Here is a 21,816-nt window from a genome sequence, read left to right on the forward strand (position 1 = left end):
GTCGATTGCCCAAGCAGGGTATCATTAATGATAAATTATTATTTTTATTTTTTTAAGACAGAGGCTCACTCTGTCACCCAGGCTGGAGTGCAGTGACGCAGTCTCAGCTCGCTGCAACCTCTGCTTTCCGGGTTCAGGCGATTCTCATGTCTCAGCCTCCTGAGTAGGTGGGACTACAAGCCTGTGCCACCATGGCCAGCTAACTTTTTTTCTTTGTATTTTTAGTAGAAACAGTGTTTCACCATATTGGTCAGACTGGTCTTGAAATCCTGACCTCATGAGCCTCCTGCCTCAGCCTCCCAAAGTGCTGGGATTACAGGCGTCAGCCACTGCACCCGGCTAATGAGAAACTTTAATGGATTTCATTGTAAAATGCAGAATCCTTCTTGCTACTTACTTCTTTGCTTTACATATGAAGCCGGGAGGCTGACACTGGGAATGGTTTTTGTTTGAATTTCTTATAGATTTTAATTTCACAGCGGGAGCCTGGTCCTCACAGTTACTCCCTAATTTCTTTTGTTAGTCCACTGCATTCATCTTTGGTTCTCTGTAGGATCCATAGATAGACTGAAGGGTATCACTGACTTTCTTTTCTTTGCCCCACTTGTCCAATAAAATCATTTGAGGCTGAATGGTATTGATGGCTATGCTGTGACCTGTTGCTACTGTAGAGAGGACCCTACACACACCTTCATGGGAGTCAGGTTTGTTGTTCAAATGAGCCTTCTGAGAATCAGGACCTCAAAAAATAATAATAAATGTCAGTAGTATTAGAAACTAATGAATAGGGCGAATATTCATTTAGCGCTTTTCCATAATGAATTTATTGGCTTGTGTTCAGGATTTGTAGAGCATATTCCAAACGCAGTGCAGCCTGAGGGATCAGCCAGAATGGGGAGGAGGGGTGGGGGAAGCCATCCTTTGGCGTTGAAGAAACCGAATCTGTGATCAGGAAAGCTGGTGAAAGGTCTTTTCCCCTTTGTAATTTTGTTCTGCATAGCAAGGCATGAGTAGTGCAGAAACATATGGAGAGACTTGAGTTTAATTGTTAAAATTCCACTCAGCTGGGCCCCTTCTTCACCGTGATTTGCACTATTTAGCATTTGTGTGCGTTAGGTAATATATTTAATGTTTCTTGCTCCAATCTAATTTGCGTACGTTTGGCAGCAGCCCAGCTCCGTGGGCATGGGGCAGGGGAGACCATCAATCTGCCAGCCTAGAGCATGGAAACTGTACTGCTACGTTTGATAGTATGCTTGCTTGAACACTCCAAAATGCTTGTGAAGCAATACCACCTCTTCCCCGAAAGTCTCTCAGGGACAAAATTAATGTATCTCATATTGTATTGATTGTAGCCAATAAGTGCCTAAATGATTTGATGCAAGGCAGAGAGATTATGCAGGGAAGAGGGGTAGAGGCGGCTTTAGAAGAAGTATGTGGTTTAATTACTGGCTGAATTTCTCCAATCCACCTTCCCCGCGGGAATTTAACCAATAGCCCTAAATGCACTGTAGCGGTTGCTGACATCTGTTGAAATGATATCTGCCCGTGATGAGGGGAGTCTGGGAATTGGGCTTGGGGTATTGGCAGGATTGGGGAGCCACAGGAAGCTCCTTTCCAGTCTGCAGAATTAGGAGGAGGAAAAGACTGCATTAGCACTCTAAGGTTAAGCTACGGAGAGCACAATTTTATCTAATAGAATTCTGCATTCCAACCTAATGAAGCCATCTCCATCTTAAATGCGGGGTTAGATGTAAGTGTCTGGAGTCTAATGATCTTAAAGTTCCAGGTGTTGAAAACACACGGAGTTGAACTTAACACATGAATAGTGCATGTCCTTCAGGCTCACAATTGTGACAACCACCCCCAGCTATCTCCTTTTAATGCCATGCTAAGAACTGTTAAGAAACTTCATCTTTTTTAGGTAAACAACAAGTGACCGGTTTTCTTGCACTTTTTAATGGAAGCAAAAGAAGCCAAAACCCAGCTAAAATTTCATGTTGGGTCCAGCACCGGGAAGAATGATGCTGTGTATCTGCTAGTGTTCTGATTACATCAATAATTCAAAGAAAGTGCCGTCCACTTAATCTCTTTTATGCCTCTCCACCCGAAAGGATCCTGGTTTCATTCCGAAAGTCCTAAAGCTATCATATTCCTCAGTTTTTTCTGAAATACGTTATTTTGTTATGCTTGAAACATTTATATATGTTACCAACCAAATTGCATGGAAGCCATTTGCTTTCAGAGACTAATAAAAATCCACTTTTGATGGTAGACGCAGGGTAAGATGTTATCAAAACAAAATTCCAAATTAACTTGGATATTTCTATCAGAACATATCCCTAATTGGGCATGCGATTCTTGCATCGTGTGTGTGTGTGTGTGTGTGTGTGTGTGTGTGTGTGTGTATTGGCTCTTGTATTTAAAAATGTGTTTGCATATGTGTGTATATGGATATGTATGTGCCATGTATATGCTGGCTAATTATTGTGACTAAAACTCTGGGGTTAAGTGGAAAATAAAAAATTCAGAGCAACCGTAGTCTGTTATCTGACACCTGTAGTTTAGGCTAATATCTCAATTCTCTTGTTATGGACATATCTCCTACAGTGTGACTTTACATAATGGGGATTGGATGTCATGTGATCAATTAATTAGAGCATACGATTTGCATTGGTGAGACCTATATTGATTATAAAATGACCATGATCTGAAAGTAGCTCTGAGTGTGTGTGTGTGTGTGTGTGTGTGTGTGTGTGTGTGTCTGTCTGTCTGTGTGTATGTTGGAAGTGGTGATGCTGTTTTGTATGTGGTCAACTGGCTGGGGTTGTATTTTTCATTTTATTATTGTGACATGTTATAGACCTATAGGGTGTTTTAAAATTCCCAAGCTAATAATCATGCTGGTGGTGATAGAACAGAAAGGCTTTGAGGATGGGTACGGTGGCTCCTGCCTGTAATCCCAGCACTTTGAAAGACCAAGGTGGGTGGATCACCTGAGGTCAGGAGTTTAAGACCAGTATGGGCAACATGATGAAACCCTGTCTCTACTAAAAATACACACGTTATCCGGATGTGGTGGTGTGCACACTTGTAATCCTAGATACTCAGGAGTCTGAGGCATGAGAATCGCTTGAGCCTGGGAGCATAGAGGTTGCAGTGAGCCGAGATTGGACCACTGCACTCCAGCCTGGGCCATAGAGTGAGACTCCATCTCAAAAAAAAAAAAAAAAAAAGTACTCGCCTTGGCAGCACATAAACCAAAATTGGAATGATACAGAGAAGACTAGCATGGCCCCTGAGCAAGGATGATACACAAATTCGTGAAGCATTCCATGTTTTTAAGTTCAGCCTTATAGTAATGGCAAATAAAAAGTCTTATTTGTAGCGGGGGTGGGGAGAAAGGCTTTGAGGTGAAAGCTAGAGGTACTGACACTTGAAATTGCTTCAGGTTGTATAACTCAGTGAGTATTTGATTCTCTCCATTCTCCTACGTAAGAACCACAGAATTATTAGAAAACATATATAGGAGAAAATAACCTAGTTCCTGTGAGTCAGAAACTTTCTAGTCCCTAATCACCTTTTCCCACTGGAAGTATATATAGCATACAAATCTAAACTTCTTCACTTACCTTGATAATTGGGCCCCATGTTGATGGCCCTGGGGCATCTGGAAGGATCATCAGTGATCCAAGTATATTCCATTAGTTTTCATGTCAGGAACATTTGATTGTATCCCGATTCTCTGAAACTTGGTCATCTAAAATAACATGGCAGTTCCCAATAAATCATTTCTCTGATTTCCTAGGCATTCTAAATATAAGAAAGCTTGATATAATTTGCTTTTAAATGCATATGAATACGGTGATATTGAATATCTCTAGAATAACACTGAAATCATACTAGGATTTTTTTTGTGTGTGTGTGACGGAGTTTCGCTGTTGTTACCCAGACTGGAGTGCAATGGTACTATCTCGGCTCACTGCAACCTCCGCCTTCTGGGTTCAGGCAATTCTCCTGCCTCAGCCTCCCGAGTAGCTGGGACTACAGGCACGCGCCACCATGCCCAGCTAATTTTTGTATTTTGAGTAGAGACAGGGTTTCACCATGTTGACCAGGATGGTCTCGATCTCTTGACCTCATGATCCACCTACCTCGGCCTCCCAAAGTGCTGGGATTATAGGTGTGAGCCACCGTGCCCGGCCCATACTAGGATTTTTAAATTTTATACTTGGACAGTCTTTTTCTGCCGTTCTCTGGTTTCGTGCATGTAAGTGTATGTATACATATAAACATATATATGTGTGCATGTGTATATGTCCAGATACCTATATTCATCCTTCTATGTAGACATGCATGTTTATTACTTGAAAATACATAAGCAGGGCTTGCATACATTCTAATTATTATTGTAAGTGCTTTACAAATATTTAACTCAAAAAGAAAGAAAAAGATTGATAAATAAATGAGTAGAAAAAAAAGGAAAGAAAAACAATTTAACTCATCTACTAGCCCAGTGACTTCATGCTGTAGGCACTGTATTCTCATTTTGCCAATGGGGACAATGAGGCTGGAAGAAGCTAATTAGTTTGGGTCACATAGCTAGTGAGTGGCAGGACTGGGACTGAATCGGTAATGCAGTACTTGACACAAATAATGCTTTGTAGTTCTTGAGCACTTTTCTTTATGTCCGATACAGGGATGTAATTTTTTCCTCACGCGCTTTTCATAGCCGTTCTATGAGTTGATTTGTGTCATTATTATTAGACTCAGAGGCTTAAAGAATAACACATGTGTAGTCACAGAGCTAGGAGCTGATGGAACTGAGCTCTGCATCCAGGAAATCAGACTAGAGAGTTTTTAATATATTATCAAGAAAACTTCTAGGCAGCATTGCAGATTTCCTCATCAGCTTTATACATACATGTGTGTGTATATATATTTATATTTATATGTACATGTTTATAAGTGTCTTGCAGACGATGAAAAATCATGAAAGCAGAAAGTACCTTTTGTTATGTTGACTGTGTTTTGCCGCCAAAGTGAGAATTTTCAATAGTTGTCATTTCTCTTGGCTGAGATTAAACAGAGAATTACCTTACCATTTCCACCAAATAATTTTAAGGTGTTTAAGAGATGGTAAGTCCTTTCTAAGACCAGAGTGATTAGACTCAACTTCTCCTTCTAATATAAAAAGATCTGCTATGAATCCATGTGTATATTTGTTAAATTTGCATATTTATCAGTAGGAAGTGGTATCAGCAAAACTAATGTCTTAAAGGTGCAGTTGTCAACCTAAGTTGAAAATATGTTGAACTTCCAAGAGAGAAATGGCTGCTTGATCAGAGTTCATTTATATCCAAGAGCATTGCACCAGCAATAAACTTTAAGTTAATGTTAACAATTTTAATTTGTATCTTTTAATTGTTGAATTCTGAATTGCTTTCCAATTTCCCACAGAGTTTAATGTGTATGCAAATTGCACCGCCAAGAAATTTAAGCTACAAAAGATAGGCTGCAGTTTGCAAACATACCATAATTATTGCTTAATTTTTAAAGGGTCTTTCTCTCCGTCAGGGTATTGTTCAATTTCCTGAAACTGAACAGAAGACAACTTTTGGTTAATGATTAGCATAAATCTTGTAATGGAACTTAATTGAATGCTAACTTTGTTGTTCTAACAACTACAAACCACTCAAATCCCTGTTTCTCTGAGGTAGGGTTTCTTGCTCTCTAAGGGCAAATAACTTGTCTTCTAATAATAGCAGGAGAGAGTTATCAGAACATTGATTTAATTGTTTGTAGGTTGTGTACTTCATGCAAGCTCTTAGAAAAGGTAAAAACAATTCTCATGTCTATTTTAGTATTATATTTCTTAATAGTTTCAACTAAACTGCTTACCAGTCCTAACAAAATAAAGAAAAAGAATCTGAAATTGAAGATAAGTGCTGTTCTTTTGTTAAAAATCAAGGTAGGAGGGCTGGGCGTGGTGGCTCAAGCCTGTAATCCCAGCACTTTGGGAGGCCGAGGCGGGTGGATCACGAGGTCAAGAGATCAAGACCATCCTGGTCAACATGGTGAAACCCCGTCTCTACTAAAGATACAAAAAATTAGCTGGGCATGGTGGCGCGTGCCTGTAATCCCAGCTACTCAGGAGGCTGAGGCAGGAGAATTGCCTGAACCCAGGAGGCGGAAGTTGCAGTGAGCCGAGATCTCGCCATTGCACTCCAGCCTAGGTATCAAGAGCGAAACCTCGTCTCAAAAAATAAATTAATTAATTAAATAAAAACTAAAAAAATCAAGGTAGGAGATGCCGAGATTTAGAAGAAATAAATATAAATATAAATGTACATTATGTTTATCTACAGTAGCATAATTAGTATATAATGATCTATTTCTTCACTTAGTGTGAAACCAAGGCATCCAAATCAATTCATTTGGTGGATTAGTAGTGATCTGACTTTGAAGCATTTATATGTTCAAATATTTGTTGCCACATATTCCTAAAGGCTATGGGGATGTAGAAACTGGCCTGAGAGAGGATACTGAAGGGTGAATGACGCTCACTAGTTTCTGCCATTGGGTTCAAGTGTTTACACATGAAACCAAGAGACAGGAAGATAGTACATATGGTGAAAACTAATCCGAAGGGGGAAAAATGAAGCCCGTGAGATACAGAATGGGTTGGGGATGTGGGTAATTGTGTTAGACAAGGCATCAGATGATGTCACAGCTCTTGGCCATGCATTGGCCCTACCAGGAGCAAGAGACAGAAAGTTCCAGGTGAGAACAGCTGGTCATCTTGAAGAACCAAAAGAGGTTTTTAATTCAGTTATATCGTTGTGATTAACAGCTCCTGTTGCTGTTTTGTGTCTCATAATTGCAATTCCGTTTCACATTTTGTGTTTTTTTTTCTCTCAGACTATTCCAGGAATGAAGGATGTTTGATGATGGCTATAGGTTGTCTTGTACAGAAAACTTAACATACCAGCATTTTTTGAAAGAGTAGGAGGGGTATTTTATTACAGCCTCCAGTCTAAAGTTCCTCCTAAGCATTTTACAAGATACCCGCTAATAATGGAATTATGTTTCTTCTTTTCTTAATTAATTAATTGACTTATTTATTTATTTTTGAGTCTGAGTCTCTGTCTCCTAGGCTAGAGTGCAGTGGCACCATCTTGGCTTGCTGCAACCTCTGCCTCCCAAGTTCAAGCAATTCTCTGGCCTCAGCATCCTGAGCAGCTGGGATTACAGGCGCCTGCCACCACACCTGGCTAATTTTTGTATTTTTAGTAGAGATGGGGTTTCACCATGCTGGTCAGGCTGGTCTTGAACTCCTGACCTCAGGTGATCCACTCACCTCAGTCTCCCAAAGTGCTGGGATTACAGTCACCATGCCCAGCCTTTTAAATTTATTTTATTTATTAACTTTTTTAGAGAGTAGGTCTCACTGTGTTGATCAGGCTGGTCTGTAACTCCTGGCTCAAGTGATTCACCTGCCTTGGCTTTCAGAAGTGCTGGGATTACAGGCGTGAGTCAGTGTGCCTGGCCAGGAGCTACATGTTTACTCCAGAACCATTGGTGGGGCAGAGTGATTTGGTGATACTTAATTTCATTCTGAATTTTTATTTATTTATTTATTTATTTATTTACTTTTATTTTTTATTTGAGATGGAGTCTTGCTCTGTCACCCAGTCTGGAGCATACTGTTTTTTTTTTTTTTTTTAGTAGTGGTTTTAAACTGGTTTGATTATGAAAAATTTTCAAACATACACAAAATTAGAAATTACAGTATACTGCTCCTCGTCATATGCCCTGCTCCAAGTTTCAACAGCTGCCAAAATGTGGCCAAACTTGTTGCTTTTGCGCTTCAATCTTCCTCTCTCTTCCCCATCAGTATTTTGAAGCAAATCCAAAATACACTATTCTTATTAAACATATCAGTATGTATATTAGAAAAATGAGAATTCTTTTGAAAAGAACTGTCTTATCATTAATATTATTATGCCTTTAAAATTAGCAAGGGGCTAGACATGGTGCCTCACACCTGTAATCGCAGCACTTTGGGAGGGTGAGGTGGGCAGATCATTTGAGGTCAGGAGTTCGAGACCAGGTTGGCCAACATGTTGAACCCCTGTCTTTATTAAAAAATACAAAAATTAGCCCGGTGTGGTAACAGACACTTGTAATTTCAGCTACTTGGGAAGCTGAGGCAGGAGAATTGCTTGAACCCATCAGGTGGCGGTTGCAGTTAGCTAAGATTGTGCCATTGCACCCCAGCCTGGGCAACAGAGTGACTCCCCATCCCCCCGCCTCAAAAAAGCAGTGATTCTTTAAGTGTTCAAACATCTCATTATTTTTAAATGTTTCAGTACTTAAAATTATAGAAGGATTCTCAAAGGAAAAACGTATTGGTATTGGCATTATTATGGCTTGAAATTAGCACTGATCTCTCAATATAACCAAGCATTCTGTCAGTATTCTAGTCTACCTGATCATCTTACACATTTCTTATTGCATTTTAGGTTTTGGGGTACATGTGAAGAACATGCAAGACAGTTGCATAGGTACACACTTGGCAGTGTGATTTGCTACCTTTCTCCCCTTCACCTATATCTGACATTTCTCCCCATGCTCTCTCTCCCCAACTCTCCATCCGCAGCTGTCCCTCCCCTATTTCCCCCAACAGACCCCAGTGTGTGGTGCTCCCCTCCCTGTGTCTATGTGTTCTCATTGTTCAGCACCTGCCTATGAGTGAGAACATGCGGTATTTCATTTTCTGTTCTTGTGTCAGTTTGCTGAGAATGATGGTCTCAAGGTTCATCCATGTCCTTACAAAGAACACGAACTCATCGTTTTTGATGGCTGCATAATATTCCATGGTGTATATGTGCCACATTTTCCCTTTCCAGTCTATCATCAATAGGCATTTGGGTTGGTTCCAGGTCTTTGCTATTGTAAACAGTGCTGCAGTGAACATTCCTGTGCATGTGTCCTTATAGTAGAATGATTTATAACCCTTTGGATATATACCCAGTAATGGGATTGCTGGGTCAAATGGAATTTCTATTTCTAGGTCCTTGGGGAATCGCCACACTGTCTTCCACAATGGTTGAACTAATTTACACTCCCACCAACAGTGTAAAAGTGTTCCTATTTCTCCACATCCTCTCCAGCATCTGTTGTCTCCAGATTTTTTAATGATCGCCATTCTAACTGGCATGAGATGGTTGATATCTACATTGAGATATCAATGTAGTTTTGATTTACATTTCTCTAATGACCAGTGATGATGAGCATTTTTTCATATGTTTTTGGCCTCATGTATGTCTTCTTTTGTAAAGTGTCTGTTCATATCCTGTGCCCACTTTTGAATGGGCTTGTTTTTCTTGTAAATCTGTTTTAGTTCTTTGTAAATTCTGGATATCAGCCCTTTGTCAGATGGGTAAACTACAAAAATTTTTTCCCATTCTGTTGGTTGCCGATTCACTCTAATGACTGTTTGTTTTGCCGTGCAGAAGCTGTGGAGTTTGATTAGGTCCCATTTGTCTATTTTGGCTTTTGTTGCCAATGCTGTTGGTGTTTTGGTCATGAAGTCCTTGCCTACTCCTATGTCCTGAATGGTTTTGCCTAGATTTTCTTCTAGGGTTTTTATGGTGTTAGGTCTTATGTTTAAGTCTTTAATCCATCTGGAGTTAATTTTACTGTAAGGTGTCAGAAAGGGGTGCAGTTTCTGCTTTCTGCACATGGCTAGCTAGTTTTTTCAACACCATTTATTAAACAGGGAATCATTTCCTCATTGCTTGTTTTTGTCAGGTTTGTCAAAGATCGGATGGTTGTAGATATGTTTGGTTGCCTCCGAGGCCTCTGTTTTGTTCCATTGGTCTATATCTCTGTTTTGGTACCAGTACCATGCTGTTTTGATTACTGTAGCCTTATAGTATAGTTTGAAATCCAGTAGTGTGGTGCCTCCTGCTTTGTTCTTTTTGCTTAGAATTGACTTGGCTATGCGGGCTCTCTTTTGGTTCCATATGAAGTTTAAGGTGGTGGTTTCCAGTTTTGTGAAGAAGGTCCTTAGTAGCTTGATAGGGATAGCATTGAATCTCTAAATTACTTTGGGCAGTATGGCCATTTTCACGATATTGATTCTTCCTAACCATGAACATGGAATGTTTCTCCATCTGTTTGTGTCCTCTCTTATTTAGTTGAGCAGTGGTTTGTAGCTCTCCTTGAAGAGGTCCTTTACGTTCCTTGTTAGTTGTATTCCTAGGTATTTTATTCTCTTTGTAGCCATTGTGAATGGCAGTTCATTCTTGATTTGGCTCTCTTTAAGTCTGTCATTGGTATGTAGGAATGCTTGTGATTTTTGCACATTGATTTTGTATCCTGAGATTTTGCTGAAGTTGCTTATCAGTTTCAGGAGATTTTGGGCTGAGATGATGGGGTCTTCTAGGTATACTATCATGTCGTCTGCAAATAGAGACAATTTGATTTCCTCCTTTTCTAATTGAATACCCTTTATTTCTTTTTCTTGCCTGATTGCTCCGGCTAGGACTTCCGGTACTATATTGAATAGGAGTGGTGAGAGAGGGCATCCTTGTCTAGTGCCAGATTTCAAAGGGAATGCTTCCACATCTTACACATTTTTTAAGTTTTCTTATTTATTAGAAGTTGAAACCTGATTGATACGTCAGAAGTTACAATTAGTGAATACATATCTGAAGTTCATTTTATTATATTTGTGCCACCTCCAACTCACTGTTTGCAATCTGTTGAGGACACTGGGTCATTTTTATTGAAGAGTCTCTACACGGCCTGGATTTACTAATTGAATTTTCTCTTCTTTATATTTTCTGTCAACTGGTGGTTAAAGCACAAGTGTGATGAGATTTTTGTTCAGTTTTGTATTTGGCAAAAGCATGTAATAAATGTTCTTGTGTACTTTCATTAAGAAGCACATAGTGCCTTTCTTTCTTGATGTCCTTTTTGGAGATTTTTACCAATCACTAACAATCATGACCATCACTCCTTTTTCATTTATTAGGTAGAATACTTCTACAGAGAAATCTTTTACTAATTCTTTGTTTACTCCAAGATATAGTTCATATGAGAAAAATAAGGTATATGCATCTTCCTTTGTTTTGTTTTTCCAGTTTTCAAATTAGTTTCAGTTAGTTTGCTTGCATATTCCAAAGGTGACTAATCATCATTCTTAATGTCCATTCTGAAGCTCGATCATTGAGCAGTGGGAACCTCTCTCTGTTGTCTCCTTGTCCAGGCAGAGAGCTTCCTTCCTTTGTGAGATGATAAGGTGTTCCTGGTCAATTTATGTATTTCCCACCCTGGCCCTGACTCTCTCTATATATATATTTCGAGATGGAATCTCGCTCTGTCACCCAGGCTGGAGTGCTGTGCCATGTTCTTGGCTCACCGCAACCTCTGCCTCCTGGGTTCAAGGGATGCTCCTACCTAAGCCTCCCAAGTAGCTGGGATTGCAGGAATGTTCCACCATGCCTGGCTAGTTTTTGTACTTTTAATAGCGATGGGGTTTCACCATGTTGGCCAGGCTGGTCTCAAACTCCTGACCTCAAGTCATCCACCCATCTCAGCCTCCCAAAGTTCTGGGATTAAAGGCATAAACCACCATGCCTAGCCTCTATTATTGCTCTATAGAAGCTTTTCAGAACCAGGAGGCAGCTCAGTTAGATTTTGTGTATATTATTACCATTTTAACTCTATTCCCCACTTGTCTCACCTTTCCTTAGTAAGCGGGGAGTCCCCGTAGTAAGCATGGGTCCCCACAATAGGAGAGCAGTTCTCTTTTGTTCTTCTGGAGTCTGTTCGTGTGCATAGACCGAGCACATCAGTAAACTCGTGGCATTTAGAGTGACCAGTGTCCCTGGGCGTGGTTGCTTTGGAGATGGGTACATGATCAGGTAGACTGTTGATAGGTTTCTGTGGGACTTTGCTCTTGGACTGTATGGAGAAATTATTTGTTTCTCATGGATTGTTGGTCTTCTTAGGTGAGTGTAGAATTATGGTGGCCATCCACCTGTCAATTTACAGACACACGATCTAAGAAATTTGGAAAGAAAAAAATCTTGATGCTGTCTCTTGAGGTCCTGGATACAGTGGTGCATGGTTAATCGACCTGCTTTGGAACTTTGCAAGCATGTGAGCCAATATATTTCCTTTTATCCTCTAAAGCGATTTTGTCTGTGTGCATGTGTGTGAGCATGTGTGTTTACACATGCTCTGTGTAATTGCCCTGTCTAATATGAAGGTTTTCTATTTTCCCAACAAGAATGAGATTTTCAAAGATCATTTAAAGTATTTTCAATAGCAGTGGGTGGCTTAAAATACATTTCCTGAATGTCGGCTTTGTCTGAGGAATGTGTTGTGGTAGATGCTGTATCATAAAGGGAAATTAGGCTAATAGGACTTCCTGTCAATATCCTAATGTACTCAGCATGTTAAGATACGGCTAGACGTTAGAATAACACTGGCCGGAAAGTTAGGGAGTTAGAAAATGTGGAGAATATCGGAAGGTAGATGAGGTCAAACTTTTGTTACAGTTATTTTCTGCAAACTGTAAGTGGATCTTGATCATCTTCCCCTGCCCTCCCCACCCCATTGTGTTTCGTTTCCTAAAGAAAGGTAATACAATCAGGTCATGCTTTACACAGAATCGTTTTGCAGGAGCACTGCATGAAATAGGTTTAAAGAAGAATGAAAGATGCTAGACAAATCGTTTTAAAATGAGCTTCTGGGTAGGGCCTGGTGGCTCACATGTTTAATTCCAGCACTTTGGGAGGTCAAGGCAGACAGATCATGAGGTCAAGAGATCGAGATCATTTTGGCCAACATCATGACACCCCATCTTCACTGAAAATACAAAAATTAGCCGGGCATGGTGGCACACACCTGTGGTCTCAACTTAGCTTGGGAGGCTAAGGCAGGAGAATCTCTTGCAGTGAGATGGAGGTTGCAGTGAGCCAAGATCGATAATAAAGGGGGGTTTCTGAACCCCTGTGAAATCCTGCTCTCAGGAATCTGTATTTACACACTTTAAGAATAAAATACAACCTGGGGTTGAAGCCAGGTATTACAATACCTGCAGAGAGTAACTAAAGACTTCAAGGAAAGTTTTATTGGCTATAGACTCAAAGGTTGATACATACAGCATCAAAGTAATATGGGAAAGTTCCCTTGCTGCTATAATTATTAAATACCAAGAATATGATTAAATTAGTATGTTGTAGAAGAAAAAAACATGGTGTGCATATCAAGCCTGCTTTTATTAATAGAACGTCTTGAGATGAGACTAAAGGACAGTTCCTTGTCCAGATTCTACTGGTAAATTGCAAGCACTCATGATTTTCAGAGAATTGGTTATTTGGTCAATTGGCTATCACCGGATCAGTGAAATGATCATTAGAAGAGGTATCAATAAATTTATCTGCTTTCCCTTGAAAAACACCTGTTCTCCCAGTGTTCCCCATCTGGGCAGTGGGGGAGGGTGAAATAGAAAAATGTAACACCTCATGAGTTTGCTTGCCATCTTTGCACAGGTGCCTTGACAGCTTTTCTGTATCATTCTGATTTCAGTGTCTGCGCTGCCAGTGTGAGCACTAGAAATCAGTTTTGTGCTTAATAGAACATGTTTTTGAATCTTATGCATAAAACTATACATTAATTAGATTAAATCAACTCAATTCGGATACCTAAGGTTGTATTGGTGTGTTATTAAATGCCTCAACATCAGGATAGAAAGGAAGACACTTTGGGATCAGATCCTTTGTCCCCCTCCTTTATTTACTCACACAGACCCCAGCTGCTCAATATTTGGCTCTGACAAAGTCACCATAGCCTGGATTCCACGCAGGATTGGAGGGTCAGTGACTTGGTATACCAGCACTCTGAGAGAGAGATATCTTTGTCATAGACACATCCTAGCTCTGAATCCAAGATTTATTAATATAATGAATCTCTATTTAATGGTGTTTAGAGCCGTTTTCCTGAAAAGCTCAAAACTTGTATCCCACTGTCTGAGCATTCTTTTTTTTGAGACAGAGTCTTGCTCTGTCGCCCAGGCTGGAGTACAGTGGCATGATCTCGGCTCACTGTAACCTCTGCCACCCGGGTTCAAGCAATTTCCCTACCTCAGCCTCCTAAGTAGCTGGGATTACAGGCATGTGTCACCATGCCCGGCTAATTTTTTAATCTTTTTAGTAGAGACGGGGTTTCACCATGTTGGCCAGGGTGGTCTCCATCTCCTGACCTCGTGATCCACCCGCCTTGGCTTCCCAGAGTGCTGGGATTAGAGGCTTGACCCACCATGCCTAGCCACATTGTTTCTACATAGGGAAAATATGCAAAAGCCAGGTTATAACCAGAAAGACGTATGGCAAGCGGGTATTAAAGAAAGGTGAGGTAGCTGTGAGAAACCAAGGGTTGGCTGCACCAGATTAATATAACCTAATCCACGTGTCTCTACAAGCGCTGGGCTGGTTGTTGGAACCTGTTGGGACAGAACAGGTTGAATCCTTGAACAAACAGACTAGGCACAGTGGCTCATGCCTATAATCCCAGCAGTTTGTGAGGCCAATGTGGGTGGATCACTTGAGGTCAGGAGTTTGAGACCAGCCTGGCCAACATGGCAAAACCCCATCTCTACTAAAAATACAGAAAGTTAGCAGGACATGGTGATGGGCCCCTGTAATCCTACCTCCTTGGGAGGCTGAGGCAGGAGCATTGCTTGAACCCAGGAGGCAGAAGTTGCAGGCAGCTGAGATTGTGTCATTGCACTCCCCCCGGGTGACGAGTAAGATTCCATCTCAAAACAAAACAAAACGAACACATATCCTCACATTTGTTGTGTGTAGGACATACAGTAGGAAAAGATGTGTGCTAATGGCCTTCCCCTGACCTTTCAAGAGAATCTAAAGATTCTTTGCTTGCATTCCAGTCATCTTCCTCCCTTTGCGTGAGACTGTGTTCTTGCTTGCTTACGGGGAGGAAGACTAAGTTGACCCATAGAATAGAGGGATGGCAAGGAAACATCCCACTACTGTTAGTGTTTCTTGTTGAAGGACAAAATGAGAAAAGTTTCTGGGTGATGTCTAGAAAGGTGATTGACAGGAATGGGGAGAAGGAACCCAGGAATGGCAAGTAAATCAAGGTTGGCACTAGGGTAAGTATTTTATATTTTTTATCTCGAAAAATAGGATCTTCCAGGAGCTGCTTTCCTATCAGTAACAGCTTGGTGTTGGTCAGAGCCGGCTGACACTCACAGATAGAGTTTGATGTTGTCCCGTTGAACACAACAATTTCATAGAATGTCAGCATCAGACAAGGTTATCTCAGGACTGTGGTGGGTCAGGACAAGACAAGACCACTAGATGACCTTGCCCAAAATCACAGAATGACCAGGTCATCTTCCTCTTCTGGTTCATGAGAGTGACGGCTGCTTCCTAACCAACTACAGCTTTCGCTTCACTAAATTCTTTCCTTCTTCTGGGTAAGAGTTGGGAAGATGCCAGGCGTGGTTGCTCACGCCTGTAATCCCAGCACTTTGGGAGGCTGAGGCGGGTGGGTCATGAGGTCAAGAGATCGAGACCATCCTGGTCAACATGGTGAAACCCCGTCTCTACTAAAAATACAAAAAATTAGCTGGGCATGGTGGTGCGTGCCTGTAATTCCAGCTACTTAGGAGGCTGAGTGAGGCAGGAGAATTGCCTGAACCCAGGAGGCGGAGGTTGCGGTGAGCCGAGATCGCCCAATTGCATTCCAGGCTGGGTAACAAGAGCGAAATTCCATCGCAAAAAACAACAACAAAGAGTTGGGAAGATAACCAGTGACATAATAGCTCCACTTTCTAACAGCATCGAATTCAGAGAAAAGCCCCACTTCTTGGAACCCTACTCAGGGTCACGTAACACAAAGACAAATCCTCTAAGAAGTTGTCCCTGACAACTTACTGACGTCCTCTGTGGTTCTTCATAGCATATGTTCTCCCTTGCAACAGGAAATAAACCCTACCTTGTTCAAATACAGGTGTGCTGTTAAATATTTTTGCCTAGAGGGCATGGGTAATGTCGTTTAAAAAAATTTTTTTTCAAAACAAAGTTTCTGTTGATCAGGCTGGAGTGCAGTGTTGTGATCATAGTTCACTGCAGCCTGGAACCCCTGGGCTCAAGCAATCCTCCCATCTCAGCCTCTTAAGTAGTAGGACTACATTTGGGAACCACCACACCTGGATGGGTTTCAGGTTTTGTAGAGACAAGGTCTCCCTCTGATGCTCGTGCTGGTCTTGAACTCCTGGGCTCAAGTGATCTTACTTCCTTGGCCCCCCAAAGTGCTGAGACTACAGGCGTAAGCCACTGTGCCTGGCCATTAATTTCATTTAAAAAAATAAAGCCTGTGTAGAAGAGAACACTTAGCGAAGTTAAGTCATTTAGCCAAGGACACCCAACTCCCAAGCAGTGGAACTACACTTTGAACCCTGGCATTTCATGTCTGAGACTTTGTTCTGCATTTCAGATCACCTTCCCATATGGACCCACTGTCTTGTCTTTTCCATGTTTTCAAAGTCTTAGTTTTCTTCTGCTTCCAGAACTATCACACGTTTGGCAGCTTCAAATAACAAATACCTGTGATCTCACAGTTTTGTAGGGGAGGGGAGGAAGACTAAGGTGACCCACAGAATAAAGGGATGACAAGGAAACATCCCAATACAGTTGGTATTTCTTGTTGAAGGACAAAAAGAGAAAAGTTTCTGGGTTATGTCTAGAAAGGTAATTAACAGGAATGGGGAATCTAGTTGGCTCAACTGGTTTCTGCACTGTGGGTTTTTCTTAAGGCTGAAGCCAGTGTTGGCTGTTTGAAGTCGGATCAGGAGGGGCTGAGAAGAGTCCATTTCTAAACTCCTTCAGGTTGTCAGCAGAATCTCTTTCCTTGCAGCCGTAAAGCTGAGGTCTCCATTTCCTTGCTGGCTGCCAGCACAGGGGCTTCTCTTAGCTCCTGGGGGTCTTTTCCGTCCTTTTCTGACACGTGGACTCATCCATCTCAGTCAACAACAGTACAAGTGCTTCTCACCCTTGAAATCTCATTGACTTCTTCTCCCACATCTTGATTGCAGCTGGAGAAAGTCTTGTGTTTTTAAGGGCTTTTGTGATTTGATGGGATTCTCCCCAATAATCCAGAATCATCTCCCAATTTTTTTTTTTTTTTTTGAGGTGGAGTCTCTGTCTGTCACACAGGCTGGAATGCAGTGGCATAATCTCGGCTCACTATAGCCTCTGTCTCCCAGGTTCAAGTGATTCTCCTGCCTCAGCCTCCCTAGTAGCTGGGATTACAGGTGGCTGCCACAGCACCCAGTTAATTTTTGTATTTTGAGAAGAGACAGGGTTTCGCCAAGTTGGCCAGACTGGTCTTAAACTCCTGACCTCGTGATCCACCCACCTCGGCCTCCCAAAGTACTGTGATTAAAGGCATGAGCCACTGTACCTAGCCCCTCTCCCTATTTTTAGGTGCACACCTTTGTTAACAGCTACTAAATTCTATTTGTCGTGTCTCGCATCACATTGACAGGTGCTGAGGATTAGGACATCGCTATCTTGGGAAAGGAGGGCATAATTTTGCCTGCTGCACATAGTTACACAGCTTCCCATTCTCCAGCCATCTTTGACCATTTAAGTCATTCTTTCAATATAATATGTTTCTTTCAATATGATACATTTCTACTCTTTCTTGTTTGGAAGCCCTTCTCTTTAACATGACTTTGAATATACTTTTGTTGCTAACTTCTTAACCAATCAGGGTAAACTCCCTTGTAAATGATCTCAGTTCCCTACATGCAAGTCTTTAGAAACTGTGAGGATGAGGTAAGGCTGCTGCCGGTGAAGCCTGCATGCTCCTCTGCATTTCTGTAGCCGACCCAGTTGACACCTTCGCATTAGGAAGTATCAGCATGGGAGCGCAAGAATCTACATATGATCTTCTCAGGCTTATTAGCCAGGGCCTTGTAATATAACCTGTGCCCTGAGAAATACATGAAATGGCAAGAGATTTCAGAAATGGTAGCAAAAATAAAAAAACAATGTAATGCTGGGCATAGTGTCCCTTACCCGACTTAGCATTATGTACATTCAATTAAGAGCAAACCTGGATCCAGTTTTCAGCCATACCTACACATGTTGCCCTATCTTGTTTCATTTGCAAGTTCTCACTGAAAAAAAAATATATATATATCCGCAACATAATGGAAATAGCTGTTACCAAAGAAAATGTAACAGGATGATATTTTTGGTGAATTGGCTTTAATGAGTATTGAATGAATAGCATGAAGTTTTAGAAAGTAAACTTTAGGCCAGGTGTGGTGGCTCATGCCTGTAATCCCAGCACTTTGGGAGGCTGAGGCAGGTGAATCACAAGATCAAGAGTTTGAGACCAGTCTGGCCAATGTAGTGAGACTGTGTCTATATTAAAAATGCAAAAAGTAGAGGGACATAGTGGCGTTCCTGTAATCCCAGATATTCGAGAGGCTGAGGCAGCAGAATTGCTTGAACCCAGGAGGCAAAGGTTGCAGTGAGCTGAGATCACATCTCTGCACTCCACTCTGGGTGACAGAGCAAGACTTTGTCTCAAAAAAGAAAAAACAAGTAAGTAAAATTTAGTAAACAAGAGTAATAACTCAAAAGATTGAAGGTTATCAACTATGCCAATGAATTCCCGCCTTCCTTTCCCCCTCCTTTCTCCCTCCCTCCCTCCCTCTCTCCCTCCCTCTCGTTTTCTTTCTCTCTCTCCCTTCCTTCCTTCCTTCCTTTTCTTTTCTCTCTCTCTTTCTCCTTTCCTTCCTTCCTTCTTTCCTTCCTTCCTTCCTTCCTTCCTTCCTTCCTTCCTTCCTTCCTTCCTTTCTTTCTTTCTTTCTTTCTTTCTTTCTTTCTTTCCTCTTCCTTCCTCTTCTCTTTCCTTCTGTTTCACTAATTCTTTTTTTCTTCTTTCTTTCTTTGTACATGTATAATTTGAAGACAAATTGTATGATGCAATCAGAAGCACTTTAAAATGAAAAAGACCTCCCGCCACAGTGACAAATCCAAGGGTTTCAGGCCTTGCAAGAAACCCTGCAGATCACTAACACACAGCCATAAGAATGTATTGACTGCGGCCAAGGCACAGGAGAAGATTGATCAATCCAGCAGACTTGCATTAATTGTGAAATAGAAGGGACGAAGCGATCAATGATAGGAATGAAAGTGCAGCAGTAATGATGCCAAATCCAGCTAATCCAATAATGGAGAAGCTGATGTATAGCATATTGGAATTCCTCCGTCTGGGCACTTGTCACCATAAAAAATATCCCACAATTATGGGGAAAAATTGAGCAGGCAGCAGTTGAGCCAACCTAATCAGCCTGATGCCACAGTAGTTCTCCTGATTAAACACTAAATTAAGTGGCGCTCAGCTCTGTAACCTGCCCGCCTCATGAAAAATAATCCTACAGCTAACGTGAAAAGTTTGTATTTTAATCAAAGCAAACTCTGAATATTAAAATATTCCTGGGCTATTTTGGTGCCATTTAGCTGTGAACATGTTTAATTTATAAATGGATCTTTTGCCATTGGCTACAAGAAAAAAGGGTCCAAAGCTATCCAGGGAGGTAAGGCTTCCTGTGCTAAAAATCAATTAGACTTGATAGAAGCTCAGAGAACTCGTAAGAAAAAAAAAATGCACTCAAGAGGACCTGGGAGAATTCAAATTTAGTTAACTTCTATAACGGTTTGCCTAAGGGCGTAAACTCTATTCTTTGCTGCAAAGCACGTGATCATTCCAGGAGGGGTGAGGCTTAATCGGCTGTGAATACTGTGAGGAGCTCTTATACATATGTGTCATTATTAAGTCCTGCAGCTCACATGTACAGACAACCTGGGGTTACATGGCAAATGCTCCAGAAACAAGAGAAAACTGCTTTTCATGAACACTTAGAGAACACAAGAGAAAACTTGCATTGTGAGCTTCACACCCAGTCTGGTTGGACTTTCTGTACAGACGCTCGCCCTAGGACACACACTGACGAGACCTTGGTGATTATTATATGCATTGGCTAGTGAGACTTCTCAGAGTTTACAGAGTTCATGAACATCCACCAAACCCAGTGGCTAGATATCTGGGGGCCAGTGAGGGAGGCGTGGGTTGGAAAAGGTGGTAGAGGCACTGATCACATCTCCCCTCTTCTCGTTTTTGTTTTTTTTTTTTTTTTAAGACTCTTTGTTGCCTAGGCTAGAGTGCAGTGGCATGATCTTGGCATACTGCAACCTCCACTTCCTGGGTTCAAGTGATTCTCATACCTCAGCCTCCTGAGTAACTGGGATTGCAGGTGCACACCACCACTGCCTGGCTAATTTTTGTATTTTTAGTAGGGACAGCTTTTCATCATATTGGCAGGGCTGGTCTCGAACTCCTGGCCTCAGGTCATCTGTCTGCCTCTGCCTCCACCTCCCAAAGTGCTGGGATTACATGCATAAGCCACTGCGCCCAGCCCTCATCTCTTTTCTTGAGCAGAAGATGTTGTCCCGATGAAGTTCTCCCATCAAAGTGAGTCAGAGCAAGGCCCTGGGAAAGAGGATAAATTAATTTCTTAAGCTGTTCTTTCCTGTTATATTTTGTATGTTCTTTGTTTTTAAGTTGATTCGTTGCCTTGCCTTTTAATTGAAAGCACTTTTTTTTTCTGGGTGGGAAAGGATTATTGAAAGAAGAGAGGTATTCAGGCTGTGTCTTATATATTTGAAGAGTCAAAAACTGCAGAAGGATTTGGATTTATTTGATTTCAATAATTGCCAGTCATTTGTGAAGCCCTCATACCATTCCAGGGCTTAGGTTCTAAGGGCTTTTGCAACATTAACTCATGTAATTCTTTTAATGATTCTGAGGTCAAGATGCTATCATCATTTTAACTTCACGGAAGAGGAAACTGAAGCCTAGAAAGCTTAAGCGATTTGCCAAGGTCTTAAAAAACGCAAGTGTGGCAGATGGGGATTGAAACCAGGCAGGCTCTTTGTTGCTGTGTCTTTTTTTTTTTTTTTTTTTTTTTTTTTTTTTTTTAATTTTTTATTGGATTATAGGTTTTGGGGTACATGAGCAGAGCATGCAAGACAGTTGCGTAGGTACACACATGGCAGTGTGCTTTGCTTTTCTTCTCCCCTTCACCCACATTTGGCATTTCTCCCCAGGCTATCCCTCCCCACCTCCCCCTCCCACTGGCCCTCCCCTTTTCCCCCCAATAGACCCCAGTGTTTAGTACTCCCCTAAAAATCTGGAGACAACAGATGTTGGAGAGGATGTGGAGAAAAAGGAACACTTTTACACTGTTGGTGGGAGTGTAAATTAGTTCAACCATTGTGGAAGACAGTGTGGCGATTTCTCAAGGCCTTAGAAATAGAAATTCCATTTGACCCAGCAATCCCATTACTGGGTATATATCCAAAAGACTATAAATCGTTCTACTATAAGGACACATGTACACGAATGTTCATTGCAGCACTGTTTACAATAGCAAAGACCTGGAATCAACCCAAATGCCCATTGTTGCTGTGTCTTGTTAAAACAGGTTGGGCCTTCCACGTTGCTCTTGGTCAGTGATATCCATCATGGGATCTGTCCAAGGTGCTGAAACTGTGACCATCAAGGAGTGGGGTGCCTGTGGATGATCTTAGCTCGAGTGGTATTGTATGCTTTTCCACCCCATCTGCTGCACAAAACTCTCTGTAGACATGCCCTTCATTCATCCTCTTATGTTGACTGAGTAGATCATGATGT

The 21,816-nt window shown here is 41.4% G+C and overlaps 1 protein-coding gene and 2 non-coding genes across 3 annotated transcripts in view; 2 read left to right on the plus strand and 1 right to left on the minus strand.

Moving 5' to 3' along the window:
- Positions 1-21,816, plus strand: part of RBFOX1 (RNA binding fox-1 homolog 1) — a 2,602,982-nt gene that overhangs the window by 1,849,314 nt on the left and 731,852 nt on the right.
- LOC118146478 (U6 spliceosomal RNA) lies at positions 3,237-3,343 on the plus strand. The gene has a single exon (XR_004732340.2). It is a non-coding gene; the product is annotated as a U6 spliceosomal RNA (small nuclear RNA).
- LOC118146541 (U6 spliceosomal RNA) lies at positions 13,527-13,632 on the minus strand. Its single transcript, XR_004732397.2, has one exon. It is a non-coding gene; the product is annotated as a U6 spliceosomal RNA (small nuclear RNA).

This window comes from Callithrix jacchus, chromosome 12 (assembly GCF_049354715.1).
Source record: "Callithrix jacchus isolate 240 chromosome 12, calJac240_pri, whole genome shotgun sequence".
Lineage (NCBI taxonomy): Eukaryota > Metazoa > Chordata > Mammalia > Primates > Cebidae > Callithrix > Callithrix jacchus.